This window comes from Sceloporus occidentalis, unplaced genomic scaffold (genome assembly GCF_023333645.1).
Source record: "Sceloporus occidentalis isolate IW3139 unplaced genomic scaffold, rSceOcc1.0.p SCAF_4, whole genome shotgun sequence".
NCBI classification, from domain to species: domain Eukaryota; kingdom Metazoa; phylum Chordata; class Lepidosauria; order Squamata; family Phrynosomatidae; genus Sceloporus; species Sceloporus occidentalis.
The window spans coordinates 186,310,823-186,332,189 of NW_028316984.1; the positions used below are offsets into that span (position 1 = coordinate 186,310,823).

The 21,367-nt window shown below is 44.0% G+C and overlaps 1 protein-coding gene across 2 annotated transcripts in view; it reads left to right on the forward strand.

Moving 5' to 3' along the window:
• Window positions 1-21,367, forward strand: part of LBHD2 (LBH domain containing 2) — a 95,418-nt gene that overhangs the window by 13,649 nt on the left and 60,402 nt on the right. The window lies entirely within an intron of this gene.

Sequence of the window (21,367 nt, forward strand, 5' to 3'; positions counted from 1 at the left end):
GGGAGAGATCATCCGGAGACATGGGGCGGGGTGTTATCAGTACGCTGATGACACCCAAATATACTTCTCTATGTCTCGGACTGAAGCAGTGACTAAGGATGGCATCTCTCCTCTGAATGCCTGTCTTGGGGCGGTAATGGACTGGATGAGGGAAAACCGACTCAAGCTGAATCCAGGTAAGACAGAGGTACTTGCTATAGGAACCCCGAATCCAGGAATGGAGTTGTGTCAGCCAGTTCTGGATGGGGTCACACTTCCCCTGAAGGATTTGGTTCGCAGCTTGGGGGTGCTTCTTGACTCGTCGCTCCAACTGACAGCTCAGGTGGATGCGACAGTCAAGAGCGCCTGCTATCACCTTCATCTGATACGCCAACTGCGCCCCTTCCTGGAGCCGAGGGACCTGGAAACAGTAGTACATGCACTGGTAACCTCTCGATTGGACTTCTGTAATGCGCTCTACTTGGGGCTACCCTTCTGCCAAGTTCGGAAACTTCAGCTGGTACAAAATATGGCAGCCAGATTGATCACGGGAACTTCTAGGAATGACCATATAACACCAGTCTTGAAGTCCCTGCACTGGCTGCCTATTAGTTTCTGGGCAAAGTACAAGGTGTTGGTGATTACCTTTAAAGCCCTACATGGCTTGGGCCCAGAGTACTTGAGGGAATGCCTTCTTCCCTATTGTCCGTCCCGCACACTAAGGTCCTCTGGAAGAAATCTACTACAGCCCAAAAAATCTAGGCTAACATCTGTCTCCCAGAGAGCCTTCTCTACTACTGCTCCTAAACTATGGAACGACCTGCCGGAGGTGATCCGTCACATTTCCACTCTGGTAGCTTTTAAGAAAGCACTCAAGACGGATCTCTTCCAGCAGGCCTTTCCAACTTAGTTACCCTCCCCAGATATAGAGATATTTGTCCCCTCATCTGTCTATTTCCCCCGCCAATGTTTCTGCCTATTTTTTGTTTGTTCAATGTTTTTAATGTTTTTAATGTTTTAATATTATTACTGTTTAATTCTGTTTTAGTACTGGGAATGGGGGTGGTGGTAGGTCTAGGGTTTGATTTTTTAACTCTATTGTAATTTGTTGTATTTTATTGTTGTAACCCGCCCGGATTCTTCGTGATTGGGCGGGCTAGAAATAAATCTATTATTATTATTATTATTATTATTATTATTATTATTATTATTAAATCTCAAGGGCCCACTGTATAACTGATACCGGATTGGGTACCATTGAGACAACTGCTACAAATGTTGTCACCAATTATGTGTAATAAGAAGAGAGCAGCCATTGATCCTAAAGCAAGAGGGATAGGAGATAGTCCTTTAAGGGATCAGGTCCCAAGCTTTGAAAGATATTTAAAATAAGAAAATGTGCCTTGACTTGGGTTGAGAAACAAATTGGATAGAGTAGATGGATCCCATGGCCTCGACACACTCCTACATTAGTGTATGTTCTAGTAGTGACATTCTCTGCTAGTTGAAATTTCCAAGTGACATTCAAGGCTAGGTCCATAGGAATGATTGGAGGTCCATTGCTTTGGGGTAGGGATGGGTCCATTTTCTATTTCACTGCTATTCTTCCTGCAGTTATGCCATTTATGGGATCTTGTAACAAATGCTTGTTTTACACTGAGAAGTAACAGTAGGGTTGATCCAACTTTTCTTTGGTTCTTAATGTGCCCATTGGCTGAAAATAAACTCCCCAACTAACCATTTTATATTGCGTTACATACGGCTGATAACACAGGAATGAAATCGGGAGGGCACCTTTTTTCAACATTGTGGCTGTTTTTAATGTATTTTAGGGTGCTATATTTTAAAAAAGAATTAAAATGTTGTACACACACAGTTCTTTCACAAATTTAATATTTTTATCAATTCAGTTTCTACTCAGCTTTGATTAAGAATTGGACGCTAATGTTCCAGTGCAATTTCTTTTAGTGCTTTTGAATGGATTTATGCATCTCATATCAGCGAATTAAAGTGATTTGAAAGTCAGTTAGAAGACTTTAGTCCCTTTCTTACTCTTTGCACACGAATTCTTTGCAGGATCATTTCATTCAGTCACATACTGGAACATAGAAATGTCAAAGCAAGTGGAGCAGATCTGAGGTGATTTTTTTGATTGAGAATGCCAGATTCTTATAAAACCAGCATACATTAAAAAAAAATTAAGACCATCAGTTTTGCAGGCCTGTGTAATGTAAGAATGCCTACATTTGAGAGTCAACCCTAAGGCTGCATAGCTAATTGTCATCACATGAGCAAATTTTTGCCATGTAACTCACATGTGAAATCCTTTCCTGTGATTTGCATGTCTGCTGTTTGGCCTTATGTTCCTACTGCAGATTCCCTCTTAGATTAAGCCCTGCAGGAAATTGGCAAGGAATAATGCCTGGAATGCATGAGTTAGAAATAACTGATACTGCCAAATTGTTTTTAAAAGACTCTTAATTATGTTTTATCAGACTTTCTCACATTTTACTCCTTCCTTTTGAGATTGTTGTTGCTTAGTTTGTGACAGAAGAATCTTGGGTCCAGTTCTCTGTTGTGATACAATATTGTAAGAAGGCTTGAGCAAGTCAATCTCTCCTGTAGGTATGAGTTAGCACCCTTCCTAGAGGAGAAAAAAAACAATACCCCAGGCATGCTCATTTGCAAGTGCTAATTGATTTATATATATTTCTATTATCTGTTGACTTGCAGTGAAAGCAAGATGCAAAACAGAGATTTTTTTTTTAAAAAAAGCTGAATTAATAAGTATAAAACAGACCAGCTGGAAGCCCAGCAGGGCTTAGTTTTCAAATGGCATTTATGCTGCAGAAGACAATCCCATTGAGTTACCGGGCAGAAACTCTGGAGGAAAAGGGTATAAGACTATAAATTTAGTTGGTGCTAGTTCTGATGTTTAGTACTTTGTCCATAGCTTAGGGGCCAATGTAAGGACCACTTAACCATCTCACTAATCAACCTGAACATTAAGATTTATTTATTTTTTTCTTAAAAACCCTTTCCTGGATACCTCTGCTGTCAGAGACAGAGGCTGCATCTACACTGCAGAATTAATACAGGTTGACACAGCTTTAACTGCCATGGTTCAATGCTGGGATTGGTAGCTTTGTGAGGTATTTAGCCTTCTCTGTCAGAGAGTTCTGGTGCCACAATAAACTACAAATCCCAGGATTCCATAGGCTGGAACCATGAACAATAAAGTGGTGTCAAATTGCACTAATTCTGCTGTGTGGCAGCAGCCCAAGTAAATGGTGGTCAGGGAAAAAGCTTTTATATTTTTTGACACTTTCATTTTGGCACATCTTTCCCCAAAGGAGCACACTTTTGTGCCTACTCTGTTCAGTTTTAGGAACTCGTACAAAATCCTTCCTGGTGCTACTCAGTTACTTTTAATCAACTTTCTAACCATTGCTTGTTTTATTGTGTTATTTGTTCTTTGTAATTTCAGTGCTTTAAAAATAGTTTTGATCAGAACAGAAAATGACCAAGGGCCTAGTCCAATATTTTGTTCACTTGGTTTGCAACCTTGGTGCCTATAGGTGCCTCAACAAGAGGACGTAAGCTAAGCATGACTATATTCTTCATCTTGCTTTCCCTAACAACTGATAGCTTTTGCTACTGGTGGTGATGCATACCTATACTGACTGGTAGCCATAGCTTCAGTAGATAACCTCTAGTTTCTATTATTATGGGAGAGTGAATGGTTGGTTGTTGTATTTTATTACAGTTTTGACTTTCACATTTGTATATAGTCTTTTACTACATTATTGTAATTTTAATGTTATGTTTTTAACTTCACAAATTGTTTCATTGATTTTTTGCACCTTATATTTATGCTTTTAATGCCTTTGCGTGGTTTTCAATTTGCATTGTTTTAAATATGTTGTTAGCTGCCTTGAGTCTATATTGGGAGAAAGGTGGGATATAAATAAGTAAAATAATAATAATAATAATAATAATAATAATTGATGCTGGTTGAGTCTCTCTTATCTTGAATTCCAAAATCTGAAATATTCTAAAATCCAAAACTTTTGTCATGGGTGGCTCAGATGATGACACCTTTGCTTTCTTATGGTTCAGTGTACCCAACTTTTGTTTCATGCACAAAATTTTTAAAAATATTGTACAGTTGCTCCACCATTTGCATGGACTTCATATCCATGACCCTTGTTTACTTGAGAGGAGCAAATGGAGGGGATTAAAAGGAGACATGCGCCTGCAGCTGCTTATGGGTACGCACCCCCATTCAAGCCTGTAGGGCTTGAATATGTGCGAGTTTCCATTTTCGCAGGGTGGAAGTGTCCGGAATGGATACCTTGCGAAAACAGAGGGCGGACTGTACATAAAATTAGCTTCAGGCTATAAGGTGTGTGTATGAAACATAAATGAATTTCACAATTAGACTTGGGTCCCATTTCCAAGATATCTCATTATGTACAGTCAGCCCTCTGTATCCATGGATTCCATATCCACGGATTCAATCATTTTGAAAATACGTATATATATTCCAAAAAGCAATGTTTGATTTTTGCCATTCTATATAAGGGACACCATTTTAGTATGGTACTGTGTACTAAATGACCATCCACAGATTTTGGTATCCAAGGGGTGCTGGTCCTGGAACCAAACCCTAATGGAAAAAAAGGGTCCACTGTATATGCAAATATTCCAAAATCTGAAAAACTCTGAAATCCAATATATGGTTGGTCCAAAGCCTTTCAGATAAAGGAAACTCAACCTGTAATGATAATTGCTTATGAACTTTTACTTTGTCTGTGATATATATTACAAAGAGCCCTGTGCAACCCCTCTGTATCAATAAAGAAGAAGAAATAAAAATGCATTTGAATGTTCAGTGAAGAGAGGAGCATGAGAACATAGTACCCTATGTGGCAGTACTTTGTTCTGCTACCATAGCAACTGCTAAGCCTCCTTTGCATAGGACCTATAGTTCAGCGCCATTCTGTAGGCCTCATATTGTTGGCATTACACCTAAGCTAGGCCATTAAGCAAATCCACATCAGATGTGGTTTGTCATAGTTAACATGTTATCAGAATGTTTGACTTAGGAAAACTTGAGTGTGTTATTCAAGGATCTCTTTTCCCTCCCAGTTTATAAAAGGAAGGCCCTTCTGGGATGCCATCTTTTTTATAAGCTTGCTCATCTTCACCCAGAAGCATGTGAAGGCTGAGGAATGCAGTAAGGCAGCAAAGGCTAAAGACCTTATAAAACTACAAATCCCAGAATTCCATAGGATAGAGATACAACACTTAAAGTGTTGTCAAATGGCATTATTTCTACAGGATAGATTTAGCCCTTGTCCATCCAGGACTTGGCCTGTGTGTGGTTTATAAGTAAAATTCTGGCTTTTAATGAAGATTGTCCCCGCTCACCCCTTTTAAACAGACTGCTGATTTTGAACATCTGTATGACACAAAATGGTGCTCTCCATGCTAGGAATTCTGTACCTATGTAATACAATTGGTGCGGAAAGAAGAGGATTTACATTCAACTTATGTTTGCAGAATTTGCCCAAAAAGTCATATTCAGGATAGAAAACCCTTGAGATTTAAAACCTCTGAATACCAGAGAAAGTGAAGCTGATAACATTTCCCTAGCTCTAAATGAATCTCCTGTCTGGGTGGACTGTGTATGTTTTATTGCATGTAGAATTAGGCAATAGTGTAAAGCAGTGCTGCTGAAAGTAGTGGTCTATGGACTGATCCTTGTGCCAGAGCCACTGGCTGCCAGTCACTGGCAAGTCTCTAGGAAAAAAGAAACAATTGTACCCGCTGGACACAAACTCGTACATTTGAAAAATTATTATTATTAAAGTTTATTTATATAGCACTGTAAAAGTTACACAATGAAACAACAATAACAATAAGAAGTAGGAAGAAGAAAGGGGAAAGCAGGAGTTAAGTAAGAAAGGGATGGAAAGGAATTTAAGTAACAAGGTTTAAGAAAGGATAAGGATAAGGAAGGGAAATCAGAAGAGGAAATATCATATATATTGAAATGATGTGTGGGATACAAATCAAGCAATAAATATAAATATAGTAGAATACATAGAATTATTCATGGAAGAGGAATAAGAAAATATATTAAAGAGAGAAAAACAATGGATAGAGAGGTATACTGTATAATTGTGTGTGTATATACATATACATATACATATACATATATATATATATATATATATATATATATTTAAGGATATGATAATTGAGATGAATAATGGAAGATTAAAAAAAGATAAGGAAGTAACATGCTGGATTTGGACTACTCCAGCTGCAAAGGTGTGTGATATTTCTGAATTCTTTCCTACTAAAAAAGCATCCCTAAAGTCTTTTAGGGAGAGGGTTACTCTAAAGTATTTTAGGGAGAGGGTTACTACATGTGAAAGGGATCTAGGAGTCCAAGTAGACCACAAGTTGAACATGAGTGAACAGTGTGATGTGGCAGCTAAAAAGGCCAATGCAATTTTAGGCTGCATCAAGAAAAGTATAGTGTCTAGATCAAGAGAAGTAATAGTGCCACTGTATTCTGCTTTGGTCAGGCCCCACCTAGAATATTGTGTCCAGTTCTGGGCGCCACAATTCAGAAAGGACATTGAGAAACTGGAGCGTGTCCAAAGGAGGGCGACAAAAATGGTGAAGGGTCTGGAAACCATGCCCTATGAGGAACGACTTAGGGAGCTGGGAATGTTTAGCCTGGAGAAAAGAAGGTTAAGAGGTGATATGATAGCCCTGTTTAAATATTTGAAAGGATGTCATGTTGAAGAGGGAGTAAGCTTGTTTTCTGCTGCTCCAGAGAACAGGACCAGGAACAATGGATGCAAGCTACAGTAAAAAAGAGATTCCACCTCAACATTAGGAGGAACTTCCTGACAGTAAGGGCTGTTCGACAGTGGAATGCACTCCCTCAGAGGCTGATAGAGTCTCCTTCCTTGGAGGTCTTTAAACAGAGGCTGGATGGCCATCTGTCAGGGATGCTTTGATTTGGATTTCCTGCATGGCAGGGGGTTGGACTGGATGGCCCTAATGGTCTCTTCCAACTCCACGATTCTATGATTCTATGATTCTAAATGTGCTAGTTTATTATGTGATGGAGGGGAGGTTATGTGGGTGGATCATTCAGACTCCTCACCCTTTGATTCCTAAAGTGGTACAACCAGTGTTGAAACATCAGCAATCTAACCTTCCATCCGTACTGCAGAAATAATCTGGTTTGGCACCACTTTAAGTGCCATGGCTCAATACTATGGAAATTTGGGAACTGTAGTCTGTTGTGGCACTAAAGTGGTGTCAAACCAGATATTTTGGCAGTGATGTTGCAGCCTAAGATATGTGGCCAATACCATACTAATAGCAGAAAGCATCACATACTTGGAACAGTTATTAAGGAAGGTCAAAGAAGAAAGTGCAAAGACAGGCTTAATGCTGAACATAAGGAAAAAAAAAAATGACCATGGAGGATCTACAAAAATTCAACCTGGACAATGAAGGAATCAAAATAGTTAAAGATAATTTATCCATGTATCAGTGTATCAAAACATTTATCAATGTATCAAACATTGAACAGAATGGAGACTGCAACCAAGAAATCAGAAGAAGACTAGGAATGGGAAGGTTAGCTATGAATGAACTAGACGAGATCCCAAAAAGTAAAGATACACAGCTGAGCACTAAAGTTAGAATTGTCCAAACCATTATGTTACCCATCAACATGTATAGATGTAAGAGCTGGACATTGAAGAAAGTGGACAGAAAGAAGATCAAATCATTTGAGATGTGGTGCTGGAGAAGAGGGCTGAGGATACTATGGACAGCCAAAACAAACAAATGGGTCCTTGAACAACTCAAGCCTGAACTCTCCCTCCGCTCGGCCACCTCCCTGGCCCAGTTCAGGAAGGAATTAAAAACCTTCCTGTTCCGACTGGCCTTCCCAGACACAAGCTCCAATTAATCCTTCCCCCCTCTGACAGCAATGGTACTTGGTTGATTGGTTTTAATACGGGTTTTAACAGTTTTATTGTATTGTATGTGATGATGTACTGCATTTATTGTGATTTGTTGTGCACCGCCCTGATCACAGGAAGGGCGGTATATAAATAAAATTTTTATTATTTATTATTATTATGATCAAATTGAGACTGTCGTACTTTGGCCATGTCATGAGAAGGCACGATTCATTATAAAAGACAATTATTATAGGAAAGGTAGAAATAGAAAGAGGAAGGCCGCATGCCAGATGGATGGACTCAATCAGGGAGCTCACAGGCCTGAATCTACTGCACATAAGAAAAGCAGTGGAGGATATGGAGGGTTGGTGATGTCTCATACACAGGATCCCCATGAGTTGTGGTTGACTTGAGGGAAGTTAGCAGCAGCAGCAACAACAACAACAACAGCCAGTGTGGTTCAGTGATTAGGACAAGGACTCTGGGAGACCAACATTTGAATCCTCACTCACCCATGGAAACCCACTGGGTCATTTTGGCCAAGTTACACTTACTTAGCCTAAGAGGAAGGCAATGACAAACTCACTGAACAAATCATGACAAGAAAGTCCTGTCACAGGGTTGCCACAAGTCAGAAATGACTTGAAGGCACACCACAACAAAGTTCTAGAATCTAAAAAGAGAGGAAAGCAAACAAACAAGCTTCATTTATATACCACTTCATACCACCTAAGCCGTGTCTAAGCGGTTTACAATTGTAAGCTAATTTGCCTCCAACAATCTGGGTATTCATTTTAGCGACCTTGGAAGGATACAAGCCTGAGTCAAGCTTGAACCCTTTTGCTGGTCTTGAATGTGCAACCTTGTGGTTTTGAGTGAGTGGCTACAGTACAGGCATTTAACCACTGCGCCACCAGGGAAACCTGTAAAGTATCCTTACTTTTTAAATTTAATTATTTTAAAGCATGTGATCTGTCTCATGGGAAAGCTACTACTTTAAAGTCCTGGAGTGACAAATAGATCCATTAAAATGCTTGCTTTCCCTCAGGCTTTTTCCCATGTTCCCAGTGGCAAACAGGAGCAGATAATTTTTTTGTGGGTTTTTCGGACTATGTGGCCATGTTCTAGAAGAGTTTATTTCTGACGTTTTACCAGCATCTGTGGCTGGCATCTTCAGAGAAGATAAGGAGCAGATAAATAATAAATAAATAAAATTTTTATTTATATACCGCCCTTCCAACAGATCAGGGCGGTTTACATCAAGTTAAAAACAGTACAGTGGCAATAAACATTAAAATCATACAACAATTACATAAAAACAAACCCAAAAAGCCCCAGGTTAGCCAATCCCGTTGCCAGTACGGAGGAAGGAGGCCTAAGGGACTTTAATCAGGGAATGCGATCCCAAACAGGAAGGTCTTTAGGTCCCGTCTAAATTGGGCCAGGGAGGTAGCTGAGCGGAGCTCTATGGGCAGCGTATTCCAAAGGGCCGGGGCGGCGATGGAAAATGTCCTCCTGGTAGTGGAGACAAACCTCGCCCCGGGAACCCTAAGTAGTTGCTGCCCAGATGTTCTGAGGGTGCGGGGCGGAATGTATGGGGAGAGGCGGTCCTTCAGGTATCCTGGGCCCAAGCCATTTAGGGCTTTATAGGTCATCACCAACACCTTATATTGCGCCCGGAAGCGGATGGGCAGCCAATGGAGATCTTTTAGTACCGGTGTTATATGGCTGGCCCTGGACGTACCAGTGACCAGCCTGGCTGCCATGTTCTGCACCATTTGAAGCTTCCGGGTTTGGTATAAGGGTTGCCCCATGTAGAGTACATTGCAGAAATCCAGTCTCGAGGTTACCAGGGCATGTACCACAGTTTCAAGGCCCCTTTGGGCCAGGTATGGGCGCAGCTGGCGAATGAGCCGAAGCTGATGACAGGTGCTCTTGACCGTCGCATTCACCTGAGCAGTCAGGCGAAGGGACGAGTCAAGAAGCACCCCCAGACTGCGCACGGAGTCCTTCACAGGGAGCGTGACCCCGTTCAGGACAGGTGGAACCACCGCCATTCCTGGGCCAGGGGAACCTATCACGAGTACCTCCGTTTTCTCTGGATTCAGCTTGAGTCGGTTTTCCCTCATCCAGCCCATTACTGACTCCAGACAGGCCACGAGAGGAGAGACGCCATCCTCAGTCACTGCATCAGTCGGAGACATAGAGAAAATTATTTGGGTGTCATCAGCGTACTGATAACCCCGCGCCCCATGTCTCCGGATGATCTCTCCCAGCGGTTTCATGTAAATGTTAAATAGCATAGGAGACAGAATGGCTCCTTGAGGGACCCCAGTTTTAAGGGCCCTCTCATCGGAGCACACGTCTCCCAGCTGCACCATCTGGGACCTTCCAGAGAGATAGGAGCGGAACCACTGGAGCGCAGTGCCACCGACCCCTACCTCTGCTAGACGCCCCAGAAGGATACCATGCTCTATGGTATCGAAAGCCGCTGAGATGTCCAAGAGCACCAGCAGGGACACGCTTCCCCTGTCAATGCCCAGACGGAGATCATCGACCAAGGCGACCATGGCAGTCTCAACCCCGTAGCCCGCCCGAAAGCCAGTTTGAAATGGGTCCAGATAATCCGTTTCATCCAAGACCGCCTGAAGCTGGATTGCAACCGCCCTCTCGATCACCTTCCCCAAAAATGGCAGCAGTGAAACTGGCCGATAATTATTATATACCAGGGGGTCGAGGGAGGGCTTTTTAAATAAAGGTTTTACAATGGCCAATTTAAGGTCAGATGGAAATTGCCCTTCCCTCAAGGATGTATTAATAATCCGGCGTAACAATAAAGTTACAGCCGGTCCCCCCTGGGCTGCTAGCCACGAGGGACAGGGATCGAGAGAGCAGGTTGTCTTCCGAACACTTCCGAGGATCTTGTCCACATCATCGGTACTTACCAACTCAAACCGATCCAGTTTAATAAAGTCCACGTAGGACCTGGATGCCTCTACTCTAGGTTCTGCCTGAATGTCGGCGTTAAGACCTTCGCTTATCCGAGAAGTTTTATCCGCGAAGAAGTTGTTAAATTGGTCGCAGCAGGCCTTAGAAGGTTCAAGGATCTGGTTCAGGGCAGGAGGGAGCTGAGTTAGCTCCCTGACTACCCTGAACAACTCTGCTGGACGCGACTCCGCGGACGCGATACGAGCACCATAGAACGAGTTCTTTGCTGCTCGTATCGCCTCTCCGTAGTCCTCTAACAGTTGGGCTAGGAGAGTCTTGTCGTCTAAGCGAAGGTGTTTCCGCCAACGGTACTCTAGCCGTCGCAGCTCCCGCTTCCTTGCCCGGAGATCTTCCGTATACCAGGGCTTTCGCTTGGAAGCGGGTCTGAGAGGGTGCTTGGGAGCGATAGTGTGTATAGCCCTCGAGAGACCGGTATTCCAGATACCAGTCAGGGCATCAACAGAATCGCCGTCACTTCCAACCATGTGTCCCTCTAGGGCTTCCTGGAACCTTTTGGGTTCCATTAGCCTTCGAGGGTGGACCATCCTAATAGGTCCACCACCCCCGGGAGGGATCTGGGTAGAGACCTTGATTTTCGCCTCAACCAGGAAGTGATCCGTCCATGGCAGGGGGGAAATATTAGATATTTCCGCCCACGGATTTTCCGCATCAGAACAAAAGACCAAATCGAGAGTATTACCCGCGCAATGCGTAGGACCCAGAATCAGCTGGGACAGGCCCATGGCCGCCATGGTATCCATGAATTCGCGAGCTGCACCGGGTGGAACATAGCTGGCCGTGAGGGAGATGTTGAAGTCGCCCAGGACAAGTAGCCTGGGCGTCTCCAGCATCAGTTCAGCGACCAGCTGTGTCAGCTCGTTAAGGGAGTCCGTTAGCGCACGGGGTGGCCGATACACCAACAGAATCCCTAGACTGTCCCTCGCTTTTAGGGTCAGGTAAATACACTCGATATAGGACGTCTGTCGGATGTGGTTCCTGGTGAGGGACACGGTGTTCCTATGTATCAAGGCCACACACCCCCCGCCCACCTAACCTGGGCTGGTCCTTCACCGAAAACCCGGCAGGCAGGGCCTGAGCCCACACAGCATCCCCTTCAGGCCCAAGCCAGGTCTCGGTAATGCAAGCCAGATCGCAACTTCGGTCCTCCAACAGATCGTGGAGGATGTGGGACTTGTTGTTGATCGATCTGGCGTTGCACAGGAGCAGCGACAGGGTTTGTGGCACGGTTGGAGTGACCCTCAGGTCCCTTAGGTTGGGAGAGGGACAGGAAGGGGAGATAGATATGAGGCATCGATCTCGCCTTCCCCTGGAACGCAAGTCCCTCCTCCCACCACCATGCCTCCCCCTGCCCCACACAACCTCAATGGGAGCTCCGCTCAAAGTGATGTTATCCCCTTCCTCCCCAGCCCATGCATCCCCCGCATCCATGACCTCCCCCCACCCTTCTCCAGCAATTTAAAGAGCAGAGGTTAGCCACCACAGGCATCCTCTGCTCTAGGCTAACCCACGACCTCCCAAGCCCAGCAAAAACTGCGCAGATGCGCACCTCCGACACCCCGGGAGGAGGCCACCCGGCAGAAGCGCGGCTCTGGCTGCGGAGTCCGGCGAGGAGGCGGAGGGGGCGTGGCAGGAAGGTCCGGGGCGTCCGGCTTTTAAGCTCGCCGCTCTCACCTGGTGAGCACTCTCCCTGTCTTCCCCCCAGGAGTCTTTAAAGGGCCCACTCCCGGCTGCCGCAAAGTGCCAAAGCAGCCTAAAAAAGAGTCCCGCAACGGTGCCTCTTCAGTCCGTGGGCGGCACTCCCGGGGCGGTGCGCAGATGCGCACCTCTGACACCCCGGGAGGAGGCCGCCCGGCAGAAGCGCGGCTCTGGCTGCGGAGTCCGGCAAGGAGGCGGAGGGGGCGTGGCAGGAAGGTCCGGGGCGTCCGGCTTTTAAGCTCGCCGCTCTCACCTGGTGAGCACTCTCCCTGTCTTCCCCCCAGGAGTCTTTAAAGGGCCCACTCCCGGCTGCCGCAAAGTGCCAAAGCAGCCTAAAAAAGAGTCCCGCAACGGTGCCTCTTCAGTCCGTGGGCGGCACTCCCGGGGCGGTGCGCAGATGCGCACCTCCGACACCCCGGGAGGAGGCCGCCCGGCAGAAGCGCGGCTCTGGCTGCGGAGTCCGGCGAGGAGGCGGAGGGGGCGTGGCCATGTTTTTAACACTGTATGCATCAAGCTGGAAAACAGAGATTTAAGTAAATTTAAAGTCTCACTGATTAGTTTCCTTTTTGGAGAAATGCCCCCAAATGGCCTTTTCTCTTTAAAATTTGCCACCTCTTTTGGGATGCTACATTGCATTTCTGCATTCCTTAGACCGGCACTTCTTATTGCTTTCGATACTTAATTTTAATTTCCACTTGATGAGATATGATATTTCTGATTTTTATTTTAAAAGTAGCAGCAGCATAACCACCAGCAGCAAGTCACCTGTCAGTACTTTGTTATTTATTGATGCTGATCTTGCTGTCCTAAGCATAGCTACTTTGAAATAAGCCCCCTAGATCAGAGTATAAACATTAATTTTTTACCTATGGTTTCTCTCCAATGGTGTCCCCCTGTTGAGGAAAGACTGTTTGATCTAGCAATGTCTTCCATTGGAAGGAGATGATTTTTGCTACTCTCCCCTCTTCTCTGCTATCCCTCCCTCATAAGCTTCAAATGGAGGTGGCAAAAATAGCCTACTCTGTGTTTTGTTGACAGCAGCCTCTGCTGGATCAAAGAGCCTGCTATCAGTGAAGGAATACCATCAGATACAACCATATCCATGAAATCTACAGCTAATTGCAATGTGTGACAGATGTGCCGTTAATTTCAGTGGATTGCCGTCTAACCCATCTGCCTCTTCCTCTGTGTTACTGTTTGAGCTGAGCTGATACTACTCCCCCATATTCAAGTTTTAGAGGTGTTGTTGCCAAAAGCTGCTGTGTTTTAGGCATTTATTTATTAGTCTGCTCAAAATGTTTGTCCATATTGGACTGCATTTTGAATTGCACATAGCCAACACTGTCATCATGACAGAATTGCATCATAATGTGACTGCACCCCGGTGTCAGTGTGGCTTGCTGTGTGCTGTCTTGACGTGAATACTAACTGATCTTCAATAAACAGGGCATTCATTTGGTGAACTGTCTCTTCAATGGCTATTCATTTGAGGCTGGAAATTTGAAGAGCAAGTCCAGTGTTCTGCTCCCATGTTCATCAATGGTATGATGGTATAATTGCTTATGTAGTTATTGGTCATGTCAGCAAATGGCCATCTCATTGCTCATCCCTAACTACACATTATTTATGACTATTGTGGACCTCTCTGTTTACTGTATATACTCATGTATATGCCTAGAAAGTCTAATTTAAAAAAATGACCAAAAAAATCTGGATCGACTTATCCACAGGTCCATGTAAGTGATGTCCTTTAGGCCCTGTATAGACTGGCACTTTGGGCCAGCCTGGGGGCAGAGTCAGGGCATTGTGTCCCCATGACACATGCCTGACTCCGACTCCCAGGGTGCACACGGTATGCAGCATCATCCCCACGGTGTGCAGCATCATGGCGCTTTTCCGGTGCTGCATCCATACGAAGCAGCGCTGAAGGAGCACTGCCAAGCTGTGGCAACACAGTTATGGTGCCCTTTCCAGGGCACAAAAAAGAGCCACTTTTAGCACCCTGGGAAGGCCAGTTCCGGGTTGCGGCGTGCGGTTGCCGCGGCCCCGATCCAGAGGAAACAGGGGTAGCTCCATGCCGCCTCTCTGGGGCTCTTTGAACAACCCCTAACTCATAAAAAAAAGACCCATTCTCTTCTCTGAATAGAGGGAGAAAGACGAGAGCTTAATCTGTCCCAGGAGCACCTAAAAGAACACCAAACCTCTCTATTTTCTCTACCATGGTGCTGCTTTTGATCCTTTTGAATCCTGAGTGGGAAAATGGTGGCGATGCCAGGTCTTTGGAGCTTTACTTCAAAAGAGTGCTAAGAGGAATTGGGCTTTGAGGAATCTGAATAAGACATTTATATATGGCTGTCAGAGTTAAAATCAGGCAAAGTTACGACATTAAAGTTAAAGGCTATAATAATTGCCAACATAGTTGTCATCTTCTTTGCTTTGCCTTTACATCCTTTTTGACATGTGCATTTATTTTTAGCACTACCTGCACTTGGTTGCCTCCCCACTCATTGCATAGCCACCTCATCCAACCAGCTTTTAGGGTGAATACAAACAGTTGTACCTCCTAGAACATTGTAAGTTCTTTGGCATCATTTTGCTTTGCTTCCTCCTTTTCATCCTTTGTTACATTCCTCTAATTTTTACCCCTTGACTTATCCATGGATCATATCAAAATCCATAATTTTGGCCTCAAAACCTGTCTTTAACTCAAGAGGTCAACTTATAATCGAGTATATACGGTTTATCTCCCTACAGTAAAAATTGTAATTTTATGTTTGTTCAGAAATCCTAAGAGAGAAACTTTGTGAGAAGCCTTTTGAAAGTCTGGGTAAACAATGCATGCTAGAATATTTGTATTCACAGATTCGTTGACATTGTCAAAAGACTCTGAAAGATTAGTGAGAAGGACTTCCTTATGTGGAAGTTATTTTGATTCCTCCTCAGACTAGTTCTTGTTCTTCTATCCGCATGACAGTTTTATCTTCTGTATTACTTTCCATCATTTTCATGGAATAGATGTTGAGTTACCTGGACTTTACTTTACAAAAATTAATTAAACGATTGAAAATACATTACAAATTACAAAAATAAAGAAAGGAAAGGAAAAGAGAAAAGAGGCTTCTGATCTTTCCTTCAGAGATTTATATATATGGGGGGGGGGGGAGATTCATATATCTCTTTAACAAATTACAGCATATTTTCTTTTTTCAATGATTTATTCTTTCTAATCCTCTAACCCAAAAGTTACCACGTCATTTTCTTTTCTTTTTTTGCAAAAAGTCTATAAGGGGTTTCCAGTGCTTGAGAAATATCAGTAATGACCTTTCTCTGAGCAAACCAGACAATTTGTCAATTTCTGCTAAATCTGTCAATTTAAATAACCATTCAGCCATAATGGACTTCTTCCATCTTTGTGAATCTTGCTGCCATGGTCATATACCAAAGTAATTTTCCATGACACCCATCAATCCCAACAGAAAAAAACTCCTAGTTTTAACTGAATATTAATCTTTAAAATCATCTGCATCAATATGTATATCTGAATCCAAAATTCTTTAGTTTTTTCACATGTACATTATGTATTTGAAAATGCCATTTTGTGTTGTTCATATTTCCAGTATACATTAGAAACACCTTTATACATTCTAGACAATTTCTCTGGGATTATATGCCAATGATACATTATTTTATAGAAATTTTCTTCAAGATCAAAACACAATGTAAATTTCAGTTCCTATGAACACATATTTTCCCATAGGGGGGTTATGAGCAAGGGCTTGCAGCATCTGGGGCAAGGCAATGGAGGATAGGGATTCTTGGAGATGTCTTATCCACAGGGTTGCCATGAGTTGGAACCAACTAGAGGGTAGCTAACAACAACAAATGTTATAGCCTAAATTCTTTCTGCGTTTTATCTTACATTCCTCAATGTGTTCTTTTTCCATTTCAAAATGTCAACAAAAGTTTATATATTTAAGCAACTATATGTTCATCATCTGTATGCAATTGCATTTCAATTTTGCCTTATTTTGTTCAAAACCAGCTTTTTATCCATTTTAAATCTTTCCAATAATTGCAAATAAGAAAACCATTGAAAACTGTATCCCTCTAGTTCTAACTGCTCTCTTGATTTAATTCTCTATTCCCCTTGACTTGTCTCTAGGAAATCTTGATACATTACCAATCTTTCTTTACCTGTTGTTTCTCTTCTATAAAAACCTTCTTGTGCTGAGAGCCATAAAGGCATTTTTGGAAAAAATTGACTTTATATCCATTCAATATTCCCAGTAAGGAACATCTCACAAAATGATTTCTAAAATCTATACTAATTTTTACTTTATCAAATGATAAATATCCTTGCCATCCAAACCTCAGGTCATGCCCTTCTAAAAGTAATAAACCTTTATTTCTCAGCATCACACATTCTTTCATCCAAACCAAACTGCAGGTTGCAAAATACAATTTCAAATCTGTAAACCCAGTCTTCCTCTCTCCTTTCCATCTAGTAATACTTTATACTTAACTCTTGTTTTCCCACCACTTTCCATACAAACTTGGATACATCTTTTAGCTGTTATTTAAATAGTACATCAGTTGTCAAAACACGTATTATCTGAAGACATTAATTTTTATCACCAAAACTCTCCCCAACAGTGACAAATTGAGCTTCTCCCATATTAACCTTTGCGACTAGGGTTGCCATATCCCGCCCCCCGGCGGGACAATCCCGGTTTGGGCGGTGCCATCCCGGTCCCGGTCCGGTTTGGTGCCCAAACCGGGACGGCCCCGCCCACCGCGGCCACCTCCGCCACCGCGGCGGCTCCAAGGCCTTTCTGAGGCCTGGGAGGGCTCTCCGCGGTTGGAGCTCCAGCCGCGGAGACGCTCCCTCCCGGGCCCCAGCGAGGCCAGGGAGGAGGAGGAGGAGGCGGGCGCTTCCCACCGCGGCGATCACCACGATGAGGGGCGGCCTCCGCCTCCTTCCCGGCCTGGGAGCCGGCCGAGGCTTGCTCCCAGACCGAGAGGAGGAGGAGGCCGCTTGCCACCGCGGCAATCACCGCGATGAGGGGCGGCCTCCGCCTCCTTCCCAGCCTGGGAGCAGGCCGAGGCTTCCTCCCAGGCCAGGAAGGAGGGGGAGGCCGTTTGCCACCGCGGCGATCGCCGCGATGACAGGCAGCCCTGGCCCTCCTTCCCGGCCTCTATGGAGGCTTGGGTCTCCACAGAGGCCGGGAAAGGGAGTGGGGGCTGCCCGCGATCCCGGCGATCGCGGGTGCTCTCCTCCCTCCTTCCCGGCCCCTATGGAGGCCCAAGCCTCCACAGAGGCCGGGAAAGGGAGTGGGGGCCGCCCGCGATTGCGGCGATCGCGGCGATCGCGGGCGCTCTCCTCCCTCCTTCCCGGCCCCAATGGAGGCCCAAGCCTCCACAGAGGCCGGGAAAGGGAGTGGGGGCCGCCCGCGATCGCGCCGATCGCGGGCGCTCTCCTCCCTCCTTCCCGGCCTCTATGGAGGCCCAAGCCTCCACAGAGGCCGGGAAAGGGAGTGGGGGCCGCCCGCGATCGCGGCGATCGCGCCGATCGCGGGCGCTCTCCTCCCTCCTTCCCGGCCCCTATGGAGGCCCAAGCCTTCACAGAGGCCGGGAAAGGGAGTGGGGGCCGGGAGGAGGCTGCTTCCCACCGCAGTGATCGCCGCGATGAGGAGCAGCCCTTGCATCCTTCCCGGCCTGAGAGGAGGCCGAGGCTTCCTCCCAAGCCAGGATGGAGGAGGAGGACAAGGTTTTAAAATGTAGGACCTTTAAAAAAAATGGTCCTACATTTTTAAACCTTGTCCTACATTTGTCCCGGTTCGGAGCTCCTCATTTATGGCAACCCTATTTGCGACCCTACCTAGAGCCCGGGAACCTAGAAACGGTTGTACATGTGCTGGTAACTTCTTGTTTTGATTTCTGCAACACGCTCTACATGGGTCTACCCTTGTGCCCCATTTGGAAGCTTCAAGTGGTTCAAAACATGGCAGCCAGATTGGTTGCGGGAAAATCTAAATTTGACCGAATAACACCTATCCTAAAATCTTTACACTGGCTGCCTATCAGCTTCCGGGCACAATACAAGGTGTTGGTTATTACCTTTAAAGCCCTATCTGGCTTGGGTCCAGCTTACTTGCGGGAAGGCCTCCTCCCATATAATCCTTCCCACACACTCAGGTTCTCTAGGAATAACCTGTTGCAGCCAAAGAAAACCAGGCTGGTTGCAACTTCCCAGAGGACCTTCTCAACTGCAGCTCAAAAAATTTGGAATGACCTGCCGGAGGAGATCCGCCATATTACATCTCTCAACACTTTTTAAAAAGCAATTAAGACGGATCTCTTACGGTAGGCCTTCCGAAATTGACCTCCTACTAGAGTTGGGCTTCCTGCCCACCCAAAACTGGTCTGCTTCCACTGCTATTTTTAAATTGTTTTAACTATTGTTTCTGTTTTAATGTGTAGTTTTATTTAATTTATTTGTGAAGGGGGAGGGTGGGAGGGTTGAGGGAATGTTTTGATAATTTGTTTGTATAATTGTATTTGATTTCTGTTGTTACCTGCCTCGATCCTCCGGGAGAGGCAGGATACAAATAAATATCATCATCATCATCATCATCATCATCATCATCATGTCCTTCTTAATTTCATTCCATGTCTTAACATAATTATTTTGCAACATACAATTCATGTTAATCATTGTAATACCTTCCCAATTTTAAAACCAGTTTTGTCCATCAACTCAGCCTGATCTTCTCCATTCATATTTTTGTTAACATCTATGACTTTAGATTATCTATCTTAAAGCCTGCCAATGCCCCAAAATCTTTTAATTTTTCCACTTATATTTCCATACCTTCCAAGGGATTTTCCACACTTAACACCTAATCAGTAACAAATGCCCTTAACTTTTACATTTCTTTTAAAATCTTTATTTCTGAGATTCTATCATCTTGTCTTTTACAGTTGGCCCTCGGTATTCACAGTTTCTTTATCCACAGAATCCACCATCCACAGTTTGAAATATAAATATAGATATAAGTTCCAAGAAATAAACCTTGATTTTGCCCTTCTATATAAAGGACACCTTTTCTACACCATTGTATTTAATGAGATTTGAGCATCCACGGATTTTGGTATCCACAGGGGTCCTGGGACCAAAGCCTAGCAGATACTCTGTGGTGTGGGTGACTCTTTAGTCAAAGTAGGCCCTTAACTTTTGATACATTATACCCACTATTTAAAATTAAATTAAACAATCATACCAGTATCTGATGGCTGTTGTTTTCTGCATTCACTTAAGTGATAAAAGACTGGTGCTGCAATTAAAATTCAATTGAAAGCAATGAGATTTGCTTCTAAGTAGAACCATTTAGGATTGTATTGTAAGATTTAAATCCAATGGGTACTTACATCAGATGAAGACTTGCTGAATCAAATGAACCCTGTTTCCAAAGAAACATGCCCAGTATTGCACTGTATGTTTTTAACTAGCCTAAGTTAAGCAGTTTCATGTGTCACTGATTTAATCTGCTCAATTTGTACTATAAATTATTTGTGGTGTAATTGCACAATGTGTGGGATGAACAAACTGGAACATTCTTTTCTGAAGTTCTCCTGGAAAAGATAGGCAGACATAAGCATTTTGGAACATCCCTCATATTTCTTTCTTTCCTCCATGTTAACAACTCCCTCCCCAACTCAGATAATTGTCTAATCTGCTCATGTTCTGAAAGACTTGCCCACACATCCTTCTGTTAGGGGGAAGCCATGTGCAGACATTTGGTAGTCAGTCTTCATGTTCAGTAAAGAACAGCTAGCATGCTTCTCTGTTTGACGGATTGGGAACATTCAAATCTAAAACCCTGTCAGGAAAAAGAGGAGGGAGGAGATGAAGTGGTGGAAATGGAAACATGTCTGCTATCATCTTCTACAGCTACTGAAAAATGCAGTATAGTCCAAAGAAATGAAAGATATAAGACATGACAGGCCAGTGCATACCTTTATAATGCACTAGATGTGAAGGGTATTAGTGCAAAGAATCAGCTATCCAAGAGAACTTATATTTATTATGGAATGACTATGCACAGAACCCACATGGTCATGTGGCTAAGTCTGATCTTGCTGCAGGGCAATTCTGTACATATAGAATCATAGAATCGTAGAGTTGGAAGAGACCACAAGGGCCATCCAGTTCAACCCCCTGCCATACTGTTTCCAGGTATATTTGCCTAGGACTCCAACATCTACTTATTTATTTTCCTTTTGTTAGCAGGCATGCTCTCAGAGCACATGTATGCACTCATACATGTTCTGAGCACACATGCCTATAAGGGATCTTGTTATCTTAGTCATAGTGCCTCTTAGATAAGCTAGAATCAATAACTCACGACCACACAGAATTACCTGAAAGGAGATTTTTGGTGAACACACAAAAATAAAAATATACATGCAGTGGGCATTCATATCCACTGGGGTTTGGTTCTGGTACCCCTGTGGATACCAAAATCCATGGACACTCAAGTCCCATTATATAAAAAGGTGTGGTAAAATGGTGTCCCTTAAATAAAACAGGAAAATCAAGGTTTGATATTTGACCTGTGGGTGGGTGTATCCATGGACACAGAATCTCTGGATACTGAGGGCCAACTGTACAGTAATGATAT